The sequence below is a fragment of the Schistocerca piceifrons genome, chromosome 1, assembly GCF_021461385.2.
Source record: "Schistocerca piceifrons isolate TAMUIC-IGC-003096 chromosome 1, iqSchPice1.1, whole genome shotgun sequence".
NCBI lineage: Eukaryota > Metazoa > Arthropoda > Insecta > Orthoptera > Acrididae > Schistocerca > Schistocerca piceifrons.
In genome coordinates, this window is record NC_060138.1 from 94,947,640 (window position 1) to 94,968,350 (window position 20,711).

The 20,711-nt window shown below is 41.6% G+C and overlaps 1 non-coding gene across 1 annotated transcript; it reads left to right on the plus strand.

Moving 5' to 3' along the window:
- The first annotated feature begins 14,469 nt into the window (after nucleotides 1-14,469).
- Nucleotides 14,470-14,543, plus strand: Trnat-ugu. The gene has a single exon. It is a non-coding gene; the product is annotated as a tRNA-Thr (tRNA).
- The last annotated feature ends 6,168 nt before the right edge of the window (nucleotides 14,544-20,711 follow it).

Consider the following 20,711-nt stretch of genomic DNA (forward strand, 5'->3'; position numbering starts at 1 on the left):
ATACCCTCAGACTTCGAGAAGAATACAATAATTCCAATCCCAAAGAAAGCAGGTGTTGACAAATGTGAAAATTACCTAACAATCAGTTTAATAAGCCACAGCTGCAAAATACTAACCCGAATTATTTACAGACGAAAGGAAAAACTGGTAGAAGCCGACCTCGGGGAAGATCAGTTTGGATTCTGTAGAAATGTTGGAACACGTGAGGCAATACTGCCCTTACGACTTATCTTACAACAAAGATTAAGGAAAGGCAAACCTACGTTTCTAGCACTTGTAGACTTAGAGACATCTTTTGACTATGTTGAATGGAATACTCTCTTTCAAATTCTAATGGTGGCAGGGGTAAAATACAGGGAGCGAAAGGCTATTTACAATTTATACAGAAACCAGATGGCAGTTATAAGAGTCGAGGGGCATGAAAGGGAAGCAGTGGTTGGGAAGGGAGTGAGACAGGGTTGTAGCCCCTCCCCGATGTTATTCAATCTGTATACTGAGCAAGCAGTGAAGGAAACAAAAGAAAAATTTGGAGTAGGTATTAAAATCCAGGGAGAAGAAATAAAAATTTTGAGGTTCGCCGATGACATTGTAATTCTGTCAGAGACAGCAAAGGACTTGGAAGAGCAGTTGAACGGAATGGACAGTGTCTTGAAAGGAGGATATAAGATGAACATCAACAAAAGCAAAACGAGGATAATGGAATGTAGTCAAATTAAATCGGGTGATGCTGAGGGAATTAAATTAGGAAATGAGACACTTAAAGTAGAAAAGGAGTTTTGCTATTTAGGGAGTAAAATAACTGATGATGGTCGAAGTAGAGAGGATATAAAATGTAGACTGGCAATGGGAAGTAAAGCGTTTCTGAAGAAGAGAAATTTGTTAACATCGCGTACAGATTTAAGTGTCAGGAAGTCGTTTCTGAAAGTATTTGTATGGAGTGTAGCCATGTATGGAAGTGAAACATGGACAATAAATAGTTTGGACAAGAAGAGAATAGAAGCTTTCGAAATGTGGTGCTACAGAAGAATGTTGAAGATTAGGTGGGTAGATCACGTAACTAATGAGGAGGTATTGAATAGGATTGGGGAGAAGTGAAGTTTGTTGCACGACTTGACTAGAAGAAGGGATCGGTTGGTAGGACATGTCCTAAGGCATCAAGGGATCACAAATTTAGCGCTGGAGGGCAGCATGGAGGGTAAAAATCGTAGAGGGAGACCAAGAGATGAATACACTAAGCAGATTCAGAAGGATGTAGGTTGCAGTAGGTACTGGGAGATGGAGGAGCTTGCACGGGATAGAGTAGCATGGAGAACTGCATCAAACCAGTCTCAGGACTGAAGACCACAACAACAACAACAACAACAATGCACGACCGCATGTTGCAGGCCTTGTACGGGCCTTCCTGGATACAGAAAATGTTCGACTGCTGCCAGGGCCAGCACATTCTCCAGATCTCTCACCAACTGAAAACGTCTGGTCAATGGAGACGGAGCAACTGGCTCGTCACAATACGCCAGTCACTACTCCTGATGAACTGTGGTATCGTGATGAAGCTGCATGGGCGGCTGTACCTGTACACGCCATCCAAGCTCTGTTTGACTCAATGCCCATGCATATCAAGCCCTTATTACGGCCAGAGGTGGTTGTTCTGAGTACTGATTTCTCAGGATCTATGCACCCATATTGCGCGACAATCTAATCACATGTCAATTCTAGTATAATATATTTGTCCAATAAATACCCGCTTATCAAATGCATTTCTTCTTGGTGTAGCAATTTTAATGGCCAGTAGTGTACCCAAGCCCGACTCACGACCCGTCCTCACAGCCTTACTTCTGCCAGTACCTCGTCTTCTACTTTCCAAGCTGTGAGGATGGGTTGTGAGTCGTGCTTGGGGAGCTCAGATAGTAGAGCACTTGCCCGCGAAAGGCAAAAGGTCCCGAGTTCGAGTCTCGGCCCGCCACACAGTTTTAATCTGCCAGGAAGTTTCGTATCAGCGCACACCCCGCTGCAGAGTGAAAATCTCATTCTGCAAACCTGATTTGCATCAGTATGGAGCCGCTACTAGCGCCACTTGAATGTGACTTGCTCGAAGTTTGAATAACATCACCTTTCAGATGTAGAAACATTCTTAACAACTTACGTTTATGTCGTGCAACTCGTTCTTGTGTTGTGATTTTTTTCCGTCGGTGTACATGCAACTTGCAAGAAACTTCCTATAACTGCCTTTAATGAGTTCATAATTTTATACACTGTTGCAATGAACTAAATCTTTAGTATAAAATTCCAATTCCCATCACGAAACAACAAAAGCCATGGAACGTGTACTTTTGGAGAGCTAAATTATATTGGGGATATTCCAAAAGCAATAGATATCTGTCTTAAACTTGTACTTTAAAGTTAACAAATCCGAAACCTTAACTAATTTTGTCTCTTGAATTACTTTCACGTAAAGGGTAAGCAACCAAGATCTATTTCGAGAGTTTAAGATCACCAAACTTATTCTCGTCAAAGCTTTTATCGTATTTACTGAAAGTCGTTGTTGTTGATGGTTGCCCTCTACTTCTCTCTTTGAAAAGTGTGTTCCATCAACAGGTTGTCTGCAGTGCTAATGTTGTGAAACCTATCACACTCTGATGCTCTACTGTGAACATCCTTACCGACAGACAGGCACTGGGCGCTGTTGTTGAGGTTCCTCTCCCCCTCGTAGAACATCCAGCTGCCTTCGATGTCTGCGTAGCTGCAGTTGGGGTGCACCCTGGACGTCCACGCAGACACAACGGACAATAGCGCTGCCAACGCAGCGATATGCAGCAGTTCTTTCATTATGTTAGTGGTAACTGAAATGAAAAACAAATTGCACATTACCTGTCTGGAAAGATTTTGGAATCGTTTTCTCAGTGGAAGCCCATCAATATTATCTTCGAAAACTTATGAGTACCGTCCCCTGAATGTTTATCCCAGATGTCTATTACTTTCTACGGTAGTCCGTTTAGGGATGCTACCTATCGTGACGCAAATATTCTCTACCGCCCTTTCAAGATCACAACACGCGAAAGGATCGTAGGGTCAGAGCATCTTCACCTTGTCGCAGCAGAACAAATAACTTTCCAGCCCATTTACTATGCAAGTTAACGATCGAGATGTGTGTATAGGAATCCACAACTTTTTTTATTTGGCACCTGCAATGCCAAGTATGTCTTTCAATGACTTGATTATTATGGATAATAGACAGCTACACTGCTCTGTAAATTGTTTTTATTTTATATCATTCATGATGAGCCCATTTCAGCTTATTGTCATCATTAGGTGCTCCGTAAATACGTAAGTAAGCGATGGTCTTGATATAGTGGTCTGTAGCTATGATCAGAAAAGCTGTAATACATCGTTAGGTATCTTTACCTTACATGTAACGTAGTTGCTGCCAAGTCCTGTTTTTCTAGAATTATTACTTTCTCCTAGGTGTGAACTGGTGATGTACATCTGATTTTAGTTCTTTCGATGTATGCTACTTTTCTCATAGTTTGGATGCCAGTGTATCAGCCATATTACATGTTTACATAGTTTCAATTATAAATAAGTGATGTGTGGAATTAAGCTTTTTTTTTACTATTTTTATAAGTTTGCTTCTAATTATGTTTTTTGCCTGGAGATAAAATACATATCCGAGGAAAACGATTATGACCCCAAAATAGTACAACAGATTTACTACAGTACAATACAAACAGAAAGGCACAATACACATAAAGAAAAAACACTTAACATTCACACAACGAAAAAGAATCAAACAACGACTTACCTAGGAAACATCTCGAACAAAATTAACAAATTATTCAATAGAACCAACATCGCCTTTGCATATCAAAACATCCACAGACTCAAACGCAAAGTTCACAAAGGCGGCTCGAAAATTACCATACACAACAACCGATGCATTAACAAAATTTCGTGTAACACATGCCACAAATTCTGCATAGGACAAACCTGTAATTACTTGTTTACCACAGAGAGTTTAGCTTCTGGATTGCTGTTTTCCAATGGGTTACTCATTACTGTATTTCCAAATTACTTGTTTCGTCTTCCGATAGCATACTATCCAAATATTTAAATTTCTTATATGTCTTGATACGCTGGCTCAATATGTTTCCTATATATTCTTCACTACACAAGAATTCAGTCTTTTCGAAAGTACCTATCAATCCCCACTTATCGTATTCATCTAATAATATTCTTAGTACGGCGTAGATTCCATCCTTTTCACTGGCCGCCATTACTTGACCATCTGCGAAGAACAAGGTCTACAAACATTGATCCTATGTTACCAGAATGCCCATTCCTGGACATTTCCTTCTCCACAAGTATAAGGATCTCTAGAAGTATATTCCAAACAATGTAGGAGACAAGTAGCATCACTGTTTTAATCCTTTTGTAATTTCAAAAAGCTATGACGAATTTTATTCGCCACTCCGGTTACACACTCTGCAGAGGTATATGAGTTGCATATACTTATAACATCCGTCTTTTCAAGTTCACTCCCGCTCAGAACTACAAACAGTTTTCTTCAGCAGCACTGTGCCACACACCTTTCGATATCTGTGGACTCTAATTGGCCACATTGGTCTTCAGAGACCATCAGCATCCCCTCAATCTTGTCTTTTGGGACACGACCATCCAGATCACCAAGTAGAGTTTGTTAAGACCAACTAAACAGTAATTTCGACAAACCTTCTTAGCTACGTTTCTTATAAATTGGACTTACATATGCCAGATTCCATTCCTTATGCATGTGCTCTCCCTGTAACATGCATTCATTAAACAACTTCCTGAAATATTCCCATTACACATTCCGCCCATGCTTCAGTAATTCTGTTGGTATGTGTCCTGCACCAGGAGATTCTACATTCTCCATTCTTTCATAGTTGTTCCACCTTCTGCTAAAGTTATTAGGTCTACATCTATAAAAAATAATTCATTCTCGAAATCTACTTCCATGTGCAGCACAGAATATCGTCGACTGATCGACGTGCTGTAAGGATGACGCGGATCACAAGCAAAAGTGTCCTGCTATGAAAAGGAACGGCAGTTCAGACTGTCACTCGTGGTTGTTGGGCCGCTTGGTATCCCACCGCTGTCCATAGCGATTCTAGACATGTTTTTACCCCTCATCAGGGCTCAGTTTGGAACGGGACCCATCGTCGAAGACAAGCCTACTCCGGTCAGCGAGATTCCAGGCCTAAAAGGTGTCTGCAGACAGCACAGACGGTGGTAGGATACCAACCTGAGTGTCACCCACCGTCTGTCCGGCGACCAGGAGTGATGGTCTGGGGTGCCGTGCCTTTTCATGGCAGGACCCCATAGGTTGTCAGCTGCAGCACCCTTACAGCATACCACAACGTCGGCTATTTTCTACGTCCCATTTGTTTGCCTTTCATGGCAATCCATCCAGGGCTCACATTTCAGCAAGATAATATCCACGTGCTCACGGTGAGAGTTCCTACTGCTTGTTTTCATGCTTACCAAAACTTATCTTCACCAGCAAGGTCACCAGATCTCTCCCCAATTGAGAACGTTTGAAGAATATGGTCAGGGTCCTCCAACTATGTCGTGATTTTGACGATGTAACGCGCCAGTTGGACAGAATATGACACGATATCCCTCAGGAGGACATCTAACAACTGTCTCAATCAGTGCGAAGCCAAATAACTGCTTGCATAAGCGTCAGTGGTGAATCAACGCGATACCGATTCGTTCGAAGTGTGGAGATTTTCCTCTTGAGTCGATCATCCATTTTTTTGCTGTAAATATAATCATTTGTTTGTCGTTACACGTATACCACATTTACCGATTTCGGTCCTATTCGGTAAATATTCTTCGGGGTGAGACATTTTTGTTTTTTTGTCTTGCAGTGTGTACCACATTCATAATATGTATCGTCGATTTTTAGTGGCAAATGGATATGCGAACGTACTGTTGTGCCCTGTCTCTTACCGGTAGCAGTACGTATAACGGCGAATGAAATATTCTACAAGCAAATGCTGGAAAATGTAACTGAATGAGGATTAGTAGGAAAAACAAACCTGTAATGTTCTATACAACGTTCGTTGTGTACAACTTGACACAGCCACGTCCTTTAAACATCTGGGCGTAATGTTGAAAAGCACTGTGAAATGGAACGAACGCGTGAGGACTGTGGTAGGGAAGGTGAACGGTCAACTTCGGTTTATTGGGAAAATCTTGGGAAAGTGTGGTTCACCTGTAAAGGAGACCGCATATAGGACTGTGGCACGGCCTATTCTCGAATATTGCTCTAGTGTTAGGGATTCGTGCAGGTCGGATTGAAGGAGGACATCGAAGCAGTGCAGAGGCCGGGCTGCTATATTTGTTACCGGTAGGTTGGAACAACACGCGGGTGTTATGGAGATGCTTCGGGAACTCAAATGGGAATCCCTGGAGGGAAGGCGACGATCTGGAGCACCACTGAGAAAATTTAAAGAACCGACATTTGTAACTGACAGCAGAATGATTCCATGCCGGCAAAATACATTGCGCGTAAGAGCCACGAAGATAAGATACGAGGAATTTGGGCTTTTATGGAGGCGTATAGACCGTCGTTTTCCCTCGTTTTGTTCGCGAGTAGAACAGGAAAGGAAATAAGTAGTAGTTGTTCAGCGTATCCTCAGACACGCACCGTAAGATGATTTGCGGAGTATCTGTGATGTAGAAGTTCTTCGAATAGTTGCTTTCATGCTTCTTGCACACTCCATGTCCACGAAGTGCTCCGTCTGGTGCCTACGACGGGAGAAAATCAGAAGTACCCTATTTCTAAATGGAAAATGGTAAATTATGCCCTGACTCTTTCTTAAGCGAGAAGACTGTCCCAAATACAATGGCTGTAGTTCGGAAGTTTCATTACGGCACTTCGTAAGTGATCGCATTTTATAATTTCGGAACGTGGCAGCTTTCTGGCTGTCATTAGAGTTAGCCTGCAGTTTGCTGATTTTCTGTATGTGAGAAGGGTTTTTGGATTTTTTGGGTTGTCTGACATTCTGCCTAAATTATTAGTCAGTGAACTCAGAGTAGGAAGATTTTTCAAAAATTACATTTATGCATAAATAGAACCAGAATTCTACCAACAAAATTTTAGAGGTTTTTCGGTGATATTTCTGTCGATTTTGGCTTGTAAAACAGCAATAATGTAATTATGGTTCAAATGGCTCTGAGCACTATGGGACTTAACCTCTATGGTCATTAGTCCCCTAGAACTACTCACCTAACTAACCTAAGGACATCACACAACACCCAGTCATCACGAGGCAGAGAAAATCCCTAACCCCGCCGGAATTATGACTTATTCTCTTTGCTATCCGTTTCTGTGGCAGTACTTTCACAACTACTAAAAGGTCCCTTTGTGCAATCAGCATAACACGGAGTACCCGCTTTCTCATAATCATCTTTGCACAAATCAAAAAGAACACTGATGTGTTCACTGTCGCTGTAGGAATAGCTCAGAATAGGTGCGTATCAGACAGCTCTTCGTTAGTAATCGTATTAATACTGTTGTGTATCGAGGTTAATGTAGAATTGACAATGTTACTAATATAAAAGTGAGCCAGAACGAAGCAGTGCTGGGGATATAAGCGTGAGAGCGAAGAGTCAAGCTTGCATTACTGGTTACACCAACAAGGGCCGTGAGTGAATGGAACGAGTTTATTTCCAAACAAGAAACATAGCGCATATCGCCAACATTTGCCCTGCTGTGCAGATGTGTTCTGTGTAATAGATATAAACAGATAACTTGGGGATAAGCAGGAAAAACTCGCTCCACGAGCATTAATAAAAGCGCTGTTAGGGTTCTATAAGAAAATTCGACAGCATGGAAGTATGAATCGACATAAGATCGAGTGCAGAACTGAAAAATAGTGAAAATTAAGCACTTAAAAGTATTCTTTAATTTTAACAGGTGCCATATAAATAATGATTCGTCTGACTTACTTGACCTCTCTTCATTGATACTTCTTAACTCTATCAGAAACCATTTCCAGTGTGAGAGATAACCGGTCAGCAACTGTTATATACTTAACTCGCTGCCTTCAATTTTTACGCACTTATTACGTATGACGAATCGCAGTCATGTAACAAACATCACTTACTCTGCACTCAAGTGTCTTCTCTCCATTTATCCTTGGTGGTTACTTAACTCCCTGCCTCAAACTTTTATGCACTTATTGCGTGTGACGAATCGCACTGATGTAACAAACATCACTTACTCCCCACTCAAGTGTCTTATCTTCCATTTATCCTTGGTGGCTACTGCGGAGAAATCCCAGTGAGTATGATAAGAAGCAGATATACGCCGGCATCAAAGCAAATAGTGTACAATGAAGAGTTTTATCATTAGTGATAATAATGATACCGAATGGACAGATGAGAAGGTTTTTTTTACTTTCAGTCTAGCCTTCTTGCGGCGCCATTCACATTTGTCTAGACGTAACAAACTATATCACAATACAACAAAAATATCTGGTGACGGACAACTGCCTCCAACTGTGATCAGCTGATATATCTAATAATTTTTAATAAAATTCCAGCGGCAGCTGCATTTTTCTTTTAAATTTAAAAACCACAATTAGTTTTGGGTTGTGTTGTCTCTGCGCAGCTGACATGTATCAATTAGATGATAGCCTTGAACGGCGAAACGGATCGTGTTTTTCAAAACAGAAAGAAGAGTTCAGCTGGTGTTGGAATTCTGTACAAAACCAGTACTGCAGTTGTGGATTCTGCACCAACATGCTCTATTTGGTGGACAAGAAAATAAATTTGTTGATGTCTCTGTCACTATAGTTAACCTCACATGCAAACAGGTAGCACACTAACAGTACTTGAGCATTGTATGAGCACTGAGAAGTAACTGACGAGCTTGTTTTAGTGACTGTTGTCAGGTGTCACTTGGGCTGTTTAGCATACTTCTGAGATATTGGACGTTCTACCCCATTGGCTTTCTGAGGTGGAACGTTCCGCATAAGATGGTACAAATTAAGAGAAAACAAGCTCACACAAAGGATGACGCCGAATTAAATTATAATTACTAGGGGTAATCCAATTATGCGTGAAAGTATGGATAGCGCACCTCACACGCACATGTTGATAATGGGATCCATGCAACTATGAGGGAAGTTAATTATCATGGGAACAACTTGGTTTACTCCCAAAAGACATCACAAATATTTCAACAACTGAATCAAGAATTTTGACGGTTAATAAATGACCAGAGAATAGCCTCGGCACAGATGGGTGGGTATGTCAAATAACAAGATAACATTAATTGTCAGATACAGCCTATAATTACAGAAGAGGGTAATGAGTTACAGAAAGGTGCTGTAAGTGTATGAAATAACACTAATGCCTTCGCGTAAGCTCACCGTGGCTGCTACTAGCTGGCTGTGAAAATTCGATCTGCAGAATGAAACCCTGATGCAAATTAACTGACTTTGCGCTTGCCTTGTCTGAGTGGATGCATAAATGGTCAATAGTTACCACTTGAAAGACACATGATGGATAAGTGCTGCAGTGGTGGCCGATAATTGTATGTTCAGTATGGTTTCTATGTCCAGCTGTAAGTCGGAGACATCTCGTGTCCAGCAGATCTCTGTGGTCACTTGTAGCAAACATTTTCTATGTAGTCCTGAGAAGACGTGATCTTTATGATGGCGCTCCAGCAAGTATACTCTTACTTTGCTCTACTAAACTTAGATGGTTCTGTTAACATTGGAATCACACTGGCCAGCTGCAACACACCTTGTCATTTCCAACCAGTTCTTATTTCATAAAGAACCTTAACAAAGTCATACTCATATTTATTTTGTCCTGGTTAACCATGAGGTATATTCCTGCCTTCGCATGTCGAAGTTGGCAGAGAATCTCCCCCACAATGTAACCGTTTTCAGGTCATGACCAACGTGAAGACATCCACATACATACGAGTGGAAACTCCTTCCTACAGCTAAGATAATTACTATGAGCCAACCAGAGAATTCCTTAGTAAAATCTGAATATACATTCCCAGCTAGCATCACGTGGACTTAACAGCTCACCCCATGCTACGTAGCCTTGTGTTATCTCCTGTGTTTCAGATTTTTATCTTTGCTAAAAAGCATTTCTTTCACTTCTTGCACAGTGTACCTTTATGGCACAATGGCTGTCCTTCATTCCATGCCCCTGCGAGGCTGGTACAGCAAACTGCTCTCCTTTGTGCTTTAGCTGCCCAGAACTGGATTTCAGAACAGAACGTCTTTATGACTCATGCCGTCCCCCAAAATAAATCTCCCCTTTCTCCAGCCAGCTAAAAGCCCCAAGGCTACCATAATTACAACAGTTCCTCACCCTACCAAAAGGAAAAGAGGTACAGAAACAGATTTACAATCATTGGCAGTTTTTATTATTGCTTGTAATTTTCATGCTGCATTAAAGCTATGTCGAGACTTAGTTTTCGGATCTGCACATTGAACTTTAATGCAGGTTACACGAAAGTTTGGAAATAAACTGTCGGGTAACACTGTGAAGTACACGATCCATCTAAGAAGTTCGTGGACATCTTGACTTTCGAATGAAAACAACAATGTTGGATCCCTCCCGTGAGTTGATTGAAATACAAAATGCAGTTAATTATTTTCTGAGGAAAAAGCATCACATGTGATTAGAATTATAAATGTACCCCAAAATGATGAAGTGCGGAAACTCACATGAAGGGTCAACACTTTAACGACATAACTGAAATTCAAGCCAATGTGATGCATCTGAAACTTCTTTGATTATGACATGAAAGTCTCTTCGGGTTTGCTGCCGGGTCCTAAAATCAACTTGACTCGATATTTCGGCGATCCAACTGGTCGCCATCTTCAGGCAAATGCTGCTTCTGCTGATGAGTCCCGCTGAGAACTGACGCCAGGTTGTAAATCGACGTCCTATATAGGCCACCGTTCAGTACACGGCGCATGCGCCGCCAATCACGGTTTCTGCCTTCCGAAACAGGGAGGTGGCGCCACCCTTAGTGAAACACTGCCGGCAACGATATATCGCAATCAAGGCCGCACCAAAGAACGTTCAGTTTTGATGCGAGATAATACAGGATTCCACGTTTTGCTAAGAGGAAACCCATTGTCTCTGTTGATTAAATTTTTTGGAACAGTGTGTATAAAGAGGCGATTGAAATTAGGTTGGCTGATTATTTAATCAACAGAGACAACCTACGTTCTGATGTTGTTTCTTAATTAGGTCAAACTACTCGTCCATACCACCATTGAAAGGACTCCCTTTTCTTCTCAGCGTAAAGTGCCATGCGGTACAGCCAACGAATTTCATCATTAGTCACACGAATATGAAGTGTCAGGCCAATGTTCACAGAGAATATTTTGGTTTCTTTTACAAAAAAGCCGTTCCTCCGATTCTTTAGCTGAGGGCTAACTTTCTGGACCGCGGGTTGCAGAGCGGTATACTTCCGACTTGAGTCGGTCATCACAAAGCACGTAATTCACTGTCAGTCACTAAAACCGACGACGTTAACATCGTTTCTGGTTTTGGCAACAAGTGGGCAGTCGCAGCGATTTCCGATTGAAGGTTCATGAAATTTGTCATTGGTAGATGTATACGTTCAGTCATGATCGTGTCTACCATGTGTAGAAGTATGAAACCGTAATTTGGTTGTTTGAAACTGATAAATAATATTTTATTCAAACTAATCTCCATTGTAATTTACACATTTCTCCAAACTCTCCGGCAGGCTGTAAATGCCACGCCAAAATAACAGTTCTTCTTTTGAAGCGAACTGGTCAGCGAGCCATTTTCGTGCATTTTCATACGAATTGAAGCGTTGTTCAGCGAGAGCGTGTCCCAGTACTTCCAACAGATGATAATCGGACGGAGCCAAGTCTGGACAATAATCCGCGAGCCGTAGTACCTGTCAACTGAACGCCTCGATCGTTTCCCTGGCGCTTTCTGCTGTGTGTGATGAGACGCTATCATGGAGTAGTTGCCTTTTTCCATATTCTGGTCACTTTTCACGTAATGCTCGATTTAAATCGATCATTTTCTGTGGTAATCAGTGTTAACGGTTTCACCGGGTTTTAGCAGCTCATAATAGATGACACTCTTCTGATATATAATAATATACAGCCTACAGTTGCAGGTTAACTTTATCGTTTACCTAGGTTTCAACGTTAGTAATAACGTCTTCTTCAGAAGCTGCAAAAAGTTAAAATTATAATGTGCTAGTAAAATATATTAGATATGCTGATCCTACAGGATGCAACGAGTAGTGATTACATAAAATATTATTTAAATGTTTCCCTAAAACAAGCCATGTCCTAAGTCAACTTTATAAAACTTGATGCATAACCATAAAGTTTTGTCACGTCTATTAAACAAGCTGTAGCAAATTCACTTTATGCCCGTTGTATGGGCCTCGTCGTGTGAGTAGAGACTGCCCATACAACGGGCTTAAAGTGAATTTGCTACAGCTTGTTTAATAGAAGTGACAAAACTTTATAGTTATGCATCAAGTTTTATAAAGTTGACTGACTTAGGACATGGCTTGTTTTAGGGAAACATTTAAATAATATTTTATGTAAGTACTACACGTTGCATCCTGTAGGACGACCATATCTATTATATTTTACTAGCACATTATAATATTAACTTTTTGCAGGTTCTGAAGAAGACGTTATTACTAACGTTGAAACCTAGGTAAACGATGAAGTTAACCTGCAACTGTAGGCTATATATTCTTATATAAACAGTATTAGTTCCTGTCGCTGCATAAAAATGTTAAAAATTATGACACTCTTCTGATCCCACCAAACACAGAGCATAGCCTTCTTTCCAAAGCGAGTTGGTCTTGCAGTGAATGTCGATGGTTTGCCTGGATTCATCTATGATATTCGACACACAGGATTCTCAAAATGTATCAATATTTCATCACCTGTCACTATTCGATGGAGAAACGACTTTCTTTTGTATCTGGCGAGCGGCATTTCAAAAGTAGTCTTTCGACTGGCTTACTGGCTTTCATTTAGTTCATATGGAACCCATTTTCCCACTTTCTGTACCTTTCCCATAGCTTTCAACAGAAGAGAAGCGACTTTCTGCGTCATATTGAACTGTTCCGCGAGTTCCTGTAGAGTCTGAGTGGCATTTTCATCCAATAAGGCGTGCAATTCATCGTCTTCGAACTTTTTCGTTGGTTTCCCTCGCTCGTCGTTTCTCACGTCAAAATCACCACTTTTGAATTTTTTGAACCAGTTGAAACACTGTGTTTGCCCAAGAGCATGTTCGCCGAATGCTTCGACAAGCATTAGATGGAATTCTGCAGCAGCTTTTTTCACATGATTACAGAAAACGAATGCTGTCCGCAAATCGTAGTTCATGGGCACAAAACTCGACTTGTTAAGGATTTGAAACAGATACCCTTGTATGGAACTTGGGTTACTGTGTGTTGACACTCGTCGTCAACTTCTACAGGAAGCAGATGGCGCTGTAGACGGGATCTCACGGGCCCTACACTGACGGATAGCACAATCTATAGGGAAATATCGGCTTCATACTACTACATCTTGTACATTATTGTTATATTATTGGCAGCTGTTGACGACGTTCAGGCCTCTTTACGTTGAGGCGAAATCAGAACTGTTCAGGGTCATTCTTCCATGCTTGGACGTGTCACTGAAGGTCATTCTTATCTTCAACAGTTATTGGAACAACATCAAGATACAGCATTATCAAAGGTGCTAATATCTAAATATCTCTGGCGACTGTGTCCATTATTGTGATAAAGAAGAGCGGAGAAAGGACAATTTCCTGGTGGATAAACATATATACATAGAAGTCACCTGATATCGTAGCACCACACAGAATTCGAATTTCAGAATAGTGGTAGACTAGCTAGAATGATATATATGAAGACAGTAACTGTTCTCGAAAGAACAGAATACTGTTGATGACCGTGCAGCTTTTCCCTGGAATAAATGATGACTAACTGAAACCCTCAGCTGCCGACAGGTGTTGTTGATATACCTCGATGTGGACAGCTGGACATAGCAGCTAATGATGTACCTCGATGTGGACAGCTGTCCACATCGAGGTATATCAACGACACCTGTCGGCAGCTGAGGGTTTCAGTTAGTCATCATTTATTCCAGGGAAAAGCTGCATGGTCATCTACAGTATCTGTTCTTTCGAGAACAGTTACTGTCTTCATTTATATAGTTAAAGGCTACCCAGCCACTGACCTTTGTCTGTGCGAATACGCACAGGCTGCCCAAACTCTTACGGGAATCGCCAAAGCGTGCGCGAGTAATGAGTGGATGGGCAAATGTCTATAAGGTACATTACATATGTAGAATTGTGGACAGTTGGGAATGAGCGTCTCACGGGAAGCGTGCAAGGGATAAGTCCCTGCAGTCGCGCTATTCATCTGTGTCCTCGGTGGCTCAAATGGATAGAGCGTCTGCCATGTAAGCAGGAGATCCCGGGTTCGAGTCCCGGGCGGGGCACACATTTTCAGCTGTCCACATCGAGGTATATCAACAACACCTGTCGGCAGCTGAGGGTTTCAGTTAGTCATCATTTATTAGCTAGAATTATTCTGTCATAGCTTCAGAAACGTTACTCTCTCTGATGTAAACCATATGAAATGACGTAGAACACAGTTCAAGCTTTTTTGAGGAAAGTAAACTAAGTGTTGATGCTTAGATTCTCCATCAGCGTAACTAAGTAACCAAGCGAGTTGTATCGGAGTTCCCACAGCCTTTCACAAAACACCACTGATCGGTGGTAATATTGACAACATGGCGTATTCAGCTATGATGTGCTCTCAGAACATTACACTTGGTAGGGGCCGTACATGTCGATATTTAGAACATTCAGCCGAATGGACATTAAGCACAACAGCTTATAATTTGGAAACAAAAGGAGATTCTTTTCCCATATTGGAAAGTTGTATCCATATCCGCTGGTGTGATATCTTCTTGTTTTCTGTGATCAGCAACTCAGTAGCCTGCCAGCGCCTTACTTTCGACAGTTATGGTGGCAGACAACCTGAGCCAGTGGTCTTCTCAAGTTTCATTTTTCCTGCACAAGGAAATCGGCATGATGGGTCCTTGAACGTGTGTCATATGTTGTGCAGGGGAATATGGAAACTCTTCATTGGAGATTGCTTCGAAACAATGCCCCCAACACTTCGCTACCTTCTTTCGCCCAACGATAAATTTACCTGCATGTCACTGATGCAACCGAATTTATCTGTGTCGCTTCTTTGCTAGGCGCCTATCGAGGTATGCAAAGTTTCATATATCTCGCTTTTTTGGTCTGACACGGCTGCTGCAACTGCTTTCATTGCATTGCTTATGGCGTCACTGTTGGCGTTCAAGTCTTCGGATGTTTTCGATGCAAGTGCTTGTGACAGTATTCTTTTGTTGCCCTCACATTATTCTTCCTGTCTATAACCACAGCTGACGAGCTACTTTAGAATCTCCAGGTCTCTATATGCCTATTTATTCTTGGATCACTGCTTGAATAGCTTCTAATAATACACTCCGTATTTTTTCAACGTCGGAATTAGTGGAGGAGTAATGTTCGAGATAACGTCTTTCTCTCTTCTGAACCACAACCATTTTACCCGCGATGGTCTACTTCGTTCTTCCTTCTTTCGACCCGTTCTTCTGATATACATTCGGACTACGAATTGGCGGGATTGTAAAGGCAGTGATTCATAACGAATGACCTCTGGTTCTGGAACTAGCTGCTGATAACGTTTTTTCAAAAGAAGGGAGCCAGTCTGTCTCATGTCGCTGCTTCTGTAGTACGTTTCAAAGCTGCAACGCTGTCTTCTTGATAACGAGATCGTGAATTTCGGCAAAATTTAGAACTGTACCTTCATTAATTACACTTGCACCATTTTAAATCGAAATCCATCTCCTACCGTCCCACAATGAGCGTTGAGATCATCAGCTATAGTTCTAGTATCTTTCTATTGAACTTACTGGATTTTTCATCACGCAACTACTACTACTTCGTGGGCCTACCAGTATGCGAAGCGTAGCACGAGAAAATTCGAGTCTACTGGGTTTTTCAGAGTAGAGAAAACATAACGTTTCTGTCATCGCATAGTCCTACTTCAGCAATGGACCCAGCAACGATCATACTAGCACCGGTAATTGTCTTTGGACTGCCACTATGTATGAGCTTATAACCGTCCTGTATGGCACGTGATTCTGAGCCACCCGACCTTGCCTCTTGCACCCTAGAGATGTCGATTCTAAGTTTTCACTCCATAAATCCATTTTCATTTCCTTATACCAACTTCTCTCTTCTATAAGCACTGTCTGGACATATTATTTCCATACATGCTCAGTCAGGCAAAGATGCGGCGACCTTGCAGGCCAAGATAGGGTTTGGAAAGCAGCAAGACAAGCAGTAGAAACTCTCGCCACATGCAGGAGTGCACTTCAAAAAATGGTTCAAATGGCTCTGAGCACTATGGGACTTAACACCTGAGGTCATCAGTCCCCTAGACTTAGAACTACTTAAACCTAACTAACCTAAGGACATCACACACATCCATGCCCGAGGCAGGATGCAGGAGGGGACTGTCTTGCTGAAATTTCATCCCATGACGGCTCGTCACGAAGGGAACAACTGGGCATAGAATACGCTGTGCTGTGAAGGTGCTGCGGATGACAACCAAAGGAGTCCTGCAACGAAAAAAAGTGGCGGCCGGGACCATCACTTCTGGATGTCGGGCCTATGGTGGGCGACAGTCACTTTTTCATCCCACCGGTGTCCAGCATGCCTGCAAACACGTTTCCACTGGCCATCAGTTTGAAGCGGGACTCATCACTGAAGACGATTGATTCTACCCCAACCAATGAGTTTGAAGCAGAAGACGTGCCAGAAGTTACCCCCGGCAGCAGAAAGAAACCAACCTGATTGTCGCCCGACATCGGCATGGCAACCATTTCTAAATGAAGAGCGCTAGATGACATACTGACGCTTTCATAGACGAGAAGACTACCCCGTATGCAATGCATGTAGTATGCGAATTTCATCATGATACATTTCAAGTATTTGTACTTTATAATTTCATAATGCGGCACCTTTCAGACCGTCACTAGTGTTAGCCTGCTGTTTATTGATTTGCTGCATGTGAAATGCGTTTTGGTATTTTTCAAGATGAGTATTTCCTACCTGCAGTATCAGGGAGTGAACACAGAGTACCTAGGTCTTTCAGTAATCATTATTACATACAAACAGCACCTGAAGTCCACCAACAAAACTTCGGAATCTTTCTTTGATAATTTTGGCCGATACTGACTTGTTAAACAGTAATAATGGAATTATGACTTATTCCCTTTGATGTAAGCGTGAGAGTGAAGACTCAAACGTGCATTACTGTTGACTACGGCGAGAACCGTGAGTGAATGGAACAAGTCTGTTACTAAGCAAGGCATACGACACATATAGTCGACATTTGCACTGTTGAACAGATATCTTCTGTGCAATACAAATACACAGATAAATGGGGGTAAGACGTAAAAATAAATTATTGGCCACGGGCACTAGTAACAGTGATGTTGGGGCTCTATAAGAAAATTAGACAGTATGGCTGTATGAATCGACCTAAGCTCGAGTGCAGAATTGAGACCCAATGAAAAGTAAAGTACTCTTTAATTTTACCAGACGTCAGACAAATAAATACTCGTGTGACTTACTTTGCCTCTCTTCACTGATTCTTGTTAACTGGATCAGAAAGCAATTGCAGTGTGATAGGTAACCGACCAGCAGCTGTTTTATACTTGCTGCCTCAAACTTTTACGCACTTATTACGTGTGACGAATCACACTGACGTAACAAACATCACTTACTCTCCACTCAAGTGTCTTATCTCCTTTTATCCCTGGTGGCTACTGCTCAGAAATCGAGAAGAGAATGATAACATGCTGTTATATACCGTCATCAACGCAAATAATGTACAGTTAAGAGTATTTTTCACTAACGATTACAGTGATAACGAATGGATAGATCAGACGATTCATTTTTTCAGTATAACCTTCTTCTGGTGCCATTTACTTTCGTCAAGACGTAACAAATCATATCACTTTTAAAAATAGATACCTGGTCAATAGGCAGCTACCTCCAACTCTGTTCAGCTATAAGTTAGATCAAGTTATTTTAGTAAAATTCCAGCGGCAGCTGCATTTTAATTTTAATTTTAAAAACCACAACCGATTTCATTCATTGTTCTCTCAGGCCATCTGACTTGCAATGGCACTGGGCCGCGAAACTAGTCGTGGCTTTGTAAAACAAAGCGAAAATTTTAATTGGTGTTGGAAACACAAAACCAATGCTACAGTTGCGGATTCTGCACCAACATGCTCTATGTGGTGGAGAAGAAAATAAACTTAGTTATGTCTCTAACGCTATCATTAACCTCAGTTGCAAACAACTTAACAGGCAGCACACTAACAAGCTTGAGTTTTGTATGAAAACTGAGAATTAACTAACGAGCTCATTTTAGGGGCTCCTGAGAGCCGTCACCTCATCTGTTTAACACACCCCTATGATGCTACACATTCCATCCTTGGTGATCTACAGATAATGGAAAGCTCCCAAAAGATCATGCGAATTAAGTAGAAACAGTGCTATGCAAATGATAACGGCTTACTAAGTGAGAATTACTAGGAGTGGCACAATTATTTGTAAGCTTGACAGTGCGGTTATCACACCTCACACTGGAATATTAAGAATGGAATCCATCCAACTATCAAAGGAACCTAATGCGCACTAGAAAAATCCAGGTTATTGCCAGAAGACATCAAAAACTTTTCACCAACTGAATCAAGAATATTAGCAGTTAATGAATGATGAGGGAATACAAATAGCTTTGGCACGGGTGGGTGTGTACGAGGCGCGACAATAATGTGATGAGACTCATGTGAAAAAAAAAAATGTTGCTTACCGTTTTAGTCAAGTTTGGTGTTGTCTCCTGCAACGTAGTTCCCTTCTGATTGCACACACTTTTTCCAGCGCTTCTGCCATTGATGGTAACATTTCTGGAACTCATCTTCTGTAATATCCTCCAAGAACCTCGTCACAGCTTTTTGGACATCTTGTGTTGTTTGAAAATGGTGTCCCTCGGACGCCGTTTTGACTCTTGGAAATAGAAAAAAGTCACACGGAGCGATATCTGGTGAATAAGTTGACTGTGGTAGTACTGAAATTTGTTTGGAGGTTAAAAATTGCTGTACTGGCAGATTACGAAGGCTTCTTAAAATTTCTTTCTGTTAATATTGGTTAACTGTTTTTCCAGGAGGCACCCACTCTTTATAAACAATTCCCTTGGGATCAAAGAAGCACACAAACATGCATTTCACTTTTGACGTTGACATGCGAGCTATTTTTGGTCAGGGTGACCCCTTTGAGCACCATTGCGAACTTTGACGTTTTGTGTCTTGGTCGTACTGAAAAAACCAACTGTCATCACCAGTGACAACACGCCTCAACAATTCTGGATTGATTTCCGTTTGCTCTAACAGATCGGCTGCCACATTTTTCCGTGTTCCTCGATGTTGTGGTGTGAGATTTGTGGGGACCATTTTTACACAAATCTTTCTCATACCAAAATCTTCTGTTATTATTAGACGAACCGTTTCTCGATTGATGTTCAGTTCTTCTGCAATCATTTTCACGGATAATCTCCGATCAGATCGTACGAGTTCACGCACCCTGGCCGATATCCGTCCGTGAGGATGATGGTCGTCCAATGCAGTCTTATTCAACATTCGTTCTGCCTTCACTAAACATTTTATCCCAACGAGTAACTTGAGCACTTGACATAACCTCCTCTCCAGAAGCCTTCTGAAGCTTACCGTAAGTTGTCGTCGTGTTTTCACCCAATTTAATGCAAAAACAAATGGCACACCATGGCTCAATATTATGCGCTTCCATTTCCGTGACGAGAGACACAAACACGTGTTAACTTACTACAGCACAACTCACGACTGAGCAGTTGCATCGCTGTGCCGCTTGGACTAGGAGCAACTTATAGACCAAGGTCAAAGATATTGTGTCTACGCAAGCCTGCAGGGTTGCCACATCTTGCAAAGAAAATCAGTCTCATTACTTTCTTCTCACACCTCTTATGTGAAACAACTGATCTAATGAAACACTGATGCAAATTAACGGGCTTTGCATTTGCCTCATCTCAGTGGATCCAAAGGCTGCCCACGCTTACCAATCAAAAGCTGTGTGATGGCAGAAGGGCTGCAGTAGTCGCTGACAATTCTAAGTTTACCGCTGCATCCATGTTCTGCTCTAAGTTGGATTCATACCGCCTACAGAATTTTGCAATCACCAATAACAAGGATTTCCTATGTCGCCTTGAGGAAAATTGTACTCTACAATGTCCCTAGCTCCGGCTTTCGGCACAAAATATCTTTATTGCTAGTGGCTTTCCCTAAATACATCATCCAATTTGCCATTCAGCTGAATACCCAAGGCTGCTAAAATTACAGTACTCCCTAACCATAGAAAGAGAAACACAGATAAAGGATTATTTAGAAATGGAATCATTGGCAGTAGTATCATTGTTTGCCGAGGTCATTTTGTATTAAACATCTGACTTCACTTACTATTCAGATCTACATATTAAGCTAAAATACAAG